We start from the raw sequence: 7,867 nt of genomic DNA, 5'->3' as shown, positions 1-7,867 counted from the left end.
TACCGGCCGGCGGCCCGACTGCTAGGCCTATTATTTCGCCAGCTCGACTACAGCAAGCGAGCTAGGAGTTGAATTCGTTTTACTCTCCGAAGGCTAAGGACCATGGAATAATTATAATCTTGTTAATTCGGTACCAGGCCTAGTTTAGTAGTTGATATGTAATTCGGACAACCTACAACTAGCCTAGGCCTACTAGTACTACCCTCTAGGCCTCTAGGCCTAGTCATAATATTCTTCCGAGTTTTCCCGAGATTTATCATGGTTTGAAAGTGCATGTGTGAAACGAACCAAAAATCTCGGAATATCAAACTTGTTACAACTTGTTAATAGTTGTTAAAAGTTGTAATATTTTCTGCTAGTGTGAAATGGGTATTAATGAAGAAAATATTCAAATAGTGACCGGAAATGATACATTCCGACCTTTGACCTATTATTGGGTCATTCCATGTCAAATCAACTAGATTAAAAAAAAAATCCTGTATGACCGTCTCAGATTTTGATGAAATTCCATAAAAATGATCCACTGTATGAAAAACCAACAAAAAAAAATTGCCTTTTAGGATATGTAGTTTCCGAGATATTGACTTCTCAAAAAAGGGGCGTGGTTCTTCAAGATATGCAATTGCAATTTACTTCCAATTTGGAAGCTTATAACTCGAAATTAGAAATAGCTATCAGGGTCAAACTTGGTATTCTAACTTATTTTTTGCAGATTTCACAAATATGGATTAACAGTTATCCCTTCCCTTTTGAAGTTAACTGCACTCAAAGTGGCCGCTTTGTTTAACGATGCAAATTTTTTTGTGATTTTCGAGGTCACCCTGCGTCAATATGAGTGGGTATACACCTCATATTACAGATATATTATCTATGTGTAGTTGTCTCTAGCCACATGCAAGCGCAGGCAGATCAAATCAATTAAAATTGAATGGCATATATTCAAAGTTGGGACCAGATCTATAAAAGTGAAAAACGCAAATGTTTCTCAACAACGGATCGTCATCATGTGGACAGTTAAAATCTTTTCTTAAATTTACCAGTTAATCAGATACATTAGATCTACCTATAAACCAGATTTTAGATTTGGTACTTAGCTCATGGCTAGATACTATGTTCAAAACCCATATTTTAAACATCATAGGAAATCACAAAAGTTCTTAAGAGTTGGGTCATTCCATGCCAACTTAACAAATGCATTACACCATGGGTCATATATTTTAAAAATATTTTTTGGCACACTGACTCAGTGATAGTGTGAACTGAAAACCTGAAATTTTGGGACTCGCCAATTGGTTCATTTTCCTGTAGCGGCAGTTTGAAGTTAAGGGGGCGTGGCCCAAAATAAATATAAATATACAGTAATATGAATTCTAGGAAGTTTCTATTCATGAATCGAACATGAATATATTCATGAAACAGAAATAGAAAGTTTCCAGAAAATAATTTACCATATATTGGCCACAAAGAAATGATATGTGATGTCCCAGTGCTGTGACTTACTAATAATAAGGGCCGTCACCCACAATACAAATTCGACGAAATTATTATTAGCCAGGTTGAAGTTGCCCATTAAGAATTAAACCAGAAATGACTTTAGATCAATAAATTTGAAATTCATAGAAAAATTAACAGGTTTATGACATACATTTAGAAAATTAAAGCAAAATATTCATACAAAAGTAGGGTATTATTGTTGATGATGTGTTAAAACATGTTTTTAAGGATTTGGAATCAGCAGTAAAAGGTGTCCTACACTACAAAAGGAGGGGTTGTATGATGATATCAGCATATGAAAATCAAATTTAATTTGAGGGACACACCCTTTACGTCGAATTGCCGCTACGGGAAAACGAAAAGGGAATTTGAGTATCAAAACTTCAGGTTTTTCTATTCACAAGGCCGGAGGGTGCAAAAAATAAAAATTTACGTCGAATTGCCACTACAGGAAAGTGAATGAATTGGCGAGTCTCAAAATTTCAGGTTTTTCAGTTCACATAGATATCTATATCACAGGATTTTTTTTTAAATCTGGTTGATTTGACATGGAATGACCCTACAATAGGTCAAAGGTTGGAATGTACCATTTCCGGTCACTATTTGAATATTTTTCAATTAAGACGAATATAAACATGAATCTCCTGAACAATTTGCAATCAATTGTGAGTCTCTGTGACCAGTAGTTACCGAGATATGATAATACAAGTTCAAAGGTCAAACTTTCAAAATTCGCATTATTACAATAGATAGGAACATGCATATTGTGAACAGTTTGAGACCAAAATCAAGTCTCTCTGACCAGTGGTTATCGAGATACAAGTGTCCAAACCAACAGGCGGCCATTTTGAAAAACGCCCCCATACGGGACTTCCCCCCATATCTGGGAGGTATATAGGAGCTATATTTTATCTAAATTGGTCCATCTTGCCAAATCCATCGAGAAAAAAAGGTATCCTACAATTATTCACGGATCTCATGAAAATGACTCTACTAGCCCGAGTTATCTCCGAAATCGAGAGTAGATTACCGGAAGAACAGATGAGAAGGTGGGTCAGGCTGATCCACGATCCACAAGAAAAGGATAAAGTGGAGAAAGACGGGAAACTAAAAACTCTCTTAGACTTTCTGGAAGAGGAGAGTAAGAGTCTGAGATACATGACGTCAGGCTTGCAATGGGCTGCACCACGACCAAAGGTGCACAGCAGCACAGTCAATTTTGTGTCGACAGGGAAAATGCCGGACGAAAGCTGCTTGATACACGAGGATGGTAAACACACAACGCAGGATTGTAGAATGTTCAAGTTTATGACCGTTTATGACAGAATCGAATTAATGAAACAAAAAAGAGCCTGCTTCAGATGTCTAAAAATAGGACATCAAGTGAAATTCTGTAAATTGGGACGTTGCGATAAAGAGGGTTGTACTAGGAAACATCACCCATTGATACATTACGCACCGAGAAATGGAGAAGTTGTTAATGCGACGCAACAAAGCAATGCTACGACATTCCAAACTCATCGGGGAATGGCAGAATGGCGAATGCAGAGGAGAAGGGATCACCGCCATGTTCGATTCCGCTTGTACATCCTCCGCCATCCTATCCGAGGTGGCTGAAAGACTAAAATTAAAAAGGAAGCCGCTAACAATTTCTATCACTAAGTTTGGTAGTGAGACCGAGTGTATCGACACGTACAGTTATATCCTACCATTGAAGACGAGACATTAAAATAGAGGTATTTAGTATGCCGCACATCACCAATAACCTAATACAACAAGACACTGCAAGAATGGCAAGTATGTTGGGAGTTGACAAACGTCAAGTAGAACGACCTACTGGGGCAGTAGAATTACTCATTGGGGCTGATAATGCAAATCTGTTCAGAAGAGCTTGCTTTGTGTGAAGGGCCATTCGGCAAGATGATCTTCGGAAAACACTCCATGTGCAGAAGTGAATCAAACTCAATCAACTTAACGCAGATTAAACAACAACCTGATTTTGACTTTTTAGATATCGAGAGCTTTGGTGTTAGATGCAGTCCAAGGTGTGGAGGCTGTAAATGTGGCAATTGGCCCCTAGGAGCTAAGAGATACACCTTAAGAGAAGAAAGGGAACTAAACTTAATTGACGAAGGGTTAACGCGCATGAAAACTTTCTCACTACAGTAAATAGGCCTGTTATGTGTGTATAAATACATTTAAAAAAAAATTGAATAGTTGCATACGATTTTTCCAATAGATGAATCCCAAAAAGAAAGGAGGGTCCGGGGTTCTTCCCAATGAAAATTTTGATTCCTAGAAGGCGGAAAATGAGCTTTTCCGACTTATGAGGTGTCTTTTAAATTAAAGTCATTAAAAAATACTTCAGAGTCGGGAAATCTCATTGTCCACCATTTAGAAATCAACATTTTCCCGGGAAGAACTCGAACCTCCCTTTCTCTGGGTTCATTGATTCATTATAATAATTTTCAAGAGGGGAACACCTTGAATTTTGAAGAACTTAAAAAGTAATTAAGTTCTTCAAAATTCAAGGTTTTCCACTCTTGAAAACGGTCAGATAATTTTTTACTATTGTTATTACAGTAAATAGGCCTTGTGTGTATACATACATAAAAAAGGATTGAGTAAGTTGCATACGTAGTTTTTCCATGAATCGATAAATCCCAAAAAGAAAGCGGTGGGGGTCCTGTGGTGTTCTTCCCAAGGAAATTTTGATTCCTAGGTGGCGGGAAATGAGCTTTCCCGACTTCTGTAGTGTCTTTTAATGACTTTTAAATTCTTCAAACTTCAAGGTCTCCCCCCCCCCATTGAAAATGATTCAATTATTCAATAAACTCCAAAGATAAAGGGGGTCCGGGTTCCCCTGGAAAAATTTCGATTTCTAGATGGCGGGAGATGAGCTTTCCTGACTTCTGAAATGTCTTTTAATGACTTTTAAAGCTCTTCAAAATTCAAGGTTTTCCCCTCTTGAAATAGGTCAGGTAAATTTTTCTCATTTTTTATTTTATGTGTGAATACATACATAAACAAATGAGTAGTTGCATGCGTATTCTTTTTCAATGAATCGATAAATCCCAAAAAGAAAGGTTGGTCCGGGGGTTCTCCCCCGGGAAAATGTTAATTCCTAGATGGTGGGAATTGAGCTTTCCAGACATTTGAAGTGTGTTTTAATGAATTTTATGTTCTTCAAAATTCGAATTTTCTGATAGAAAAAAAAAAAAAAAAAAAATCAGCTCACGGGTCCTGAAGAGGTAGGTCTAGAATTTTTTTTTTGCCCTTTTTTTGTTGCCCAAAGGAGGTGTCAGGACAAATGACCCCCTCCCCCAGATCCGCCAATATGAATTGCGAGAAAATGTAACTCGGTCTGGTACTGGATAAACATTCTCTTTCCCATCCTTCTTCTCCTTCTTCCCTCCTTTTTTTGGCATTTCCGATCATACAAAAATCTCAAGACATTATATATTTTTCGCCAAAAAGTGGGGGGCCCGGCCCCCCCCGCTTCTGCCGGCCATGATTCTCATCGTTAGTCAGGAATAGTTTAAAATCACTCGGCCTCCTTGTTGCTGGTCCATCTACAACATATCTCTGAGAGAAACCACGGCGCAGTCTCTCCTGAGCCTTGATAGAGTGAGTGTGGTATGAGTCAGTTGAGAAGACAAAATTCTTCTACGCCATCCGATCTGGTATCTGTAGGCATATTGCACCAAATGTGGTGGTGGTGGGGGAAGGTTTTTTGAGTGCGTGGAAAAGTGAATTTCCATCCTGGATGTAAAATGCATCTTTTGGGTAAGGTACGTTCTCAGGAGCATCCTCTGTCAAGAAATGAAGTATTTTGGCTTTGTTGGTCTTAATAAAAAACCCATCAGCTGTGTCCAGGCTATGGGGGACAGGGGTCAGCGGGTATTGCATAAGCTGATCTAGATTAAGTGGATCATCTAGGCTCTGAGACTTAATTAGCAGCATAAATGCGAGGTCACTTTGTTGACGGTACTGGATAACCTGCAAAAAAAATAAATAAATAAATAAAAACAATTTAATAGACCTATCACACTGCTATCATACACTGATATGTACTGTTGCAGTAGGTGTTTAAAGCCCCTCTCCCACCTAAGTTTATTTCACCTAAGAGTCGTACGATTTCTACGAGTTAAAACTCGTGATCTTTGGAAAGGACATACGAGCTTATTACGTGTTAGCTACGAGTAAGGTACGACTTTATGGAGTTGGTTACGAGTTATGTACGAATTATGCCGAGCAGAGCACCGAGTTAACTACGAGATTCTTATGAGCGTAACAAGTTTGTACCGAATTAGATACGAGTAAGGTACGAGCCAACTCGGTGCGCTCGTATTTACTCGTACTCGTTTTTGGGTGCTCGCATCAAACTCGTAGATGACAAAACCGCCGACGAGTATCCAGAGTAGTGTACGAGCTAGGTAGGAGTAGCCCGGGTATTTTACGAGCTACCAACAAGTTCTTCGAGTTTACTACGAGTTATCTACTCGTGGCGATAATTTTGAACATGTTCAAAATTAGCGCCACGAGTTCAGAGCTGCTACGAGTAGGTAAGAGTCCTCTCCGAGCTTTCCGAATCGTCCTACGAGTTTTTGCCGAGTTTGCCGAGTTAGCAACTCGGCATTCTCTTGTAACTCGTATGCTGAAAAAACCCCTAGTGGGAGAGGGGCTTAACAGACCTTTCCTTGAGACACAGTGAGCTTAACTGTCTTGTTGGAAGCATCCATCGTTCTTGGTTTCTTCCTCTTTATAGGTTAAAAAAAAGTGCCTCGGAACCATTCACAAAGCAATCTTGGAGGAACGCTTCCTTAGCATCCTATCCAACTGCTTCAGCAAGGAGCACACCAAGTTCTACCTACCTCGGAGGAAACTGGAGCTCCCGAGGACACATTGTAGAGGTGGTCTTTGTCAACTATGCAGAAAGGGTTCGTGAAGCTACGAATAGCAGCGATTGTGCTCTGAATTGAAAGTTTTTTTTACCCTAATGACCCCTATGTGAAATTTGACCACAAGCAGCGAACACCCCCATGTATGAGAGGTGTCACCGATTATACTGACCAGGTTTGGTTGAAATCGGTACAACCGTTTGGCACTGGCGTTTTGAAATGTTGCCAGAAAAAAGATAAAAATTACTGCTTAATGACCTTTGACCCTTATCCCTGAACACCCTATAGACTCTGCCTTATGCCTTTATAGGCATTTTGAACCGTTGACCAATGTACTTTGACCTAAGGAATAAAGAGTATTTTTTTTCATGTTTAAAAGGCCCTAAGGATCATTCCTGGTAAATTTTAGGCTAATAGGGATATTTTGAAATTTTACCCCAATGACCCCTGGGGTGTAGGAAATGCCACCGGTTCTTAATGACCAAATTTGAATAAATTTGTTCCAATTGTTTGCCATTAGTTTCACTTTTAAATGTTACCAGGATAGAACAAAAGAATAATCCTTTAATGATCTTTGATCCTCAATACCTGAACACCATAAAGACCCCACCTTATGCCAATGCATCTTTTAAACAAGTTTTTTGGTTCAACAAAAAGAAGTACAGGTAAAAAAAAAGATTTTATTTTGGAACCAGATGAATTTATTTCAAAATTTTTCAAATGTTATCACAGTATTCATTAAAGGAACAGTACATTATAATAACTATTTATAAGAGTAAAGGGAGAATGCTATCTATAATAAGTACTACAAACAATAAAAACACCTCTTAGTATTAACACAGTTATAAATTCAATACCACAGTATTTGTGAAATGACAATGAAAATTAACGAATGTAAGACAAAATTTATAATGTTAACACAATAATAATTAAAGGTACAGTATATCATAAAACAGTTACTCTAAATTATTGAATTTTAGTAAAGTCTATAAAAAATGTGTATGTTCAAAAAAAATGTTATATCATTTTGTTTAGTTCTACGTTCAGGTTCTTTTTAGGTTTTGACGCACGGGCAGCTTTAGTTGCTTTTCCTTGGCCTACTTCTGTTGGCACATCAGGTTTTGATAGAGTTCCTTCATCGCCTATCTCTTGTATTTCGGTACCGCACACCTTTATCTGGTATATTTTATCCTCAGTCTTTTCCAATATGTTTTGTTCATTTACTGCATTGAATTGTAAATTAAATATTGTCTTGCAAATTATTAAATCTAACAGAGTGTGGTCGTCAACTTTTTGCACAATGACATTGTACATTGTGTCGTCTTTGCTGCCAACACTGATGATACTACCGTTAAGGATCGTTGGTGTCTTCCCTTGAAGCTGTTGAGTGAGATTATGAAAAAGTTATCATATTTTGTTTAAATTATAAATATTTTAGCTGTTGAGTGAAAGTAAATGGTAATTAACAGATC

General features: G+C 38.0%; 1 long non-coding RNA gene across 1 annotated transcript in view; it reads right to left on the bottom strand.

Annotated features, from left to right (window-relative positions):
- Nucleotides 1-5,903: 5,903 nt before the first annotated feature.
- LOC117114674 overlaps nt 5,904-7,867 on the bottom strand; it is a 10,440-nt gene continuing 8,476 nt past the window's right edge. The window contains exon 3 of the long non-coding RNA XR_004446413.1: nt 5,904-7,775. This is a non-coding gene — a long non-coding RNA (uncharacterized LOC117114674). The remainder of the gene's footprint in view (nt 7,776-7,867) is intronic.

The sequence above is a fragment of the Anneissia japonica genome, unplaced genomic scaffold, assembly GCF_011630105.1.
Source record: "Anneissia japonica isolate Jap-2015-1 unplaced genomic scaffold, ASM1163010v1 scaffold2026_len185144_cov178, whole genome shotgun sequence".
NCBI lineage: Eukaryota > Metazoa > Echinodermata > Crinoidea > Comatulida > Comatulidae > Anneissia > Anneissia japonica.
This window is presented reverse-complemented; position numbering and strand designations above follow the sequence as displayed.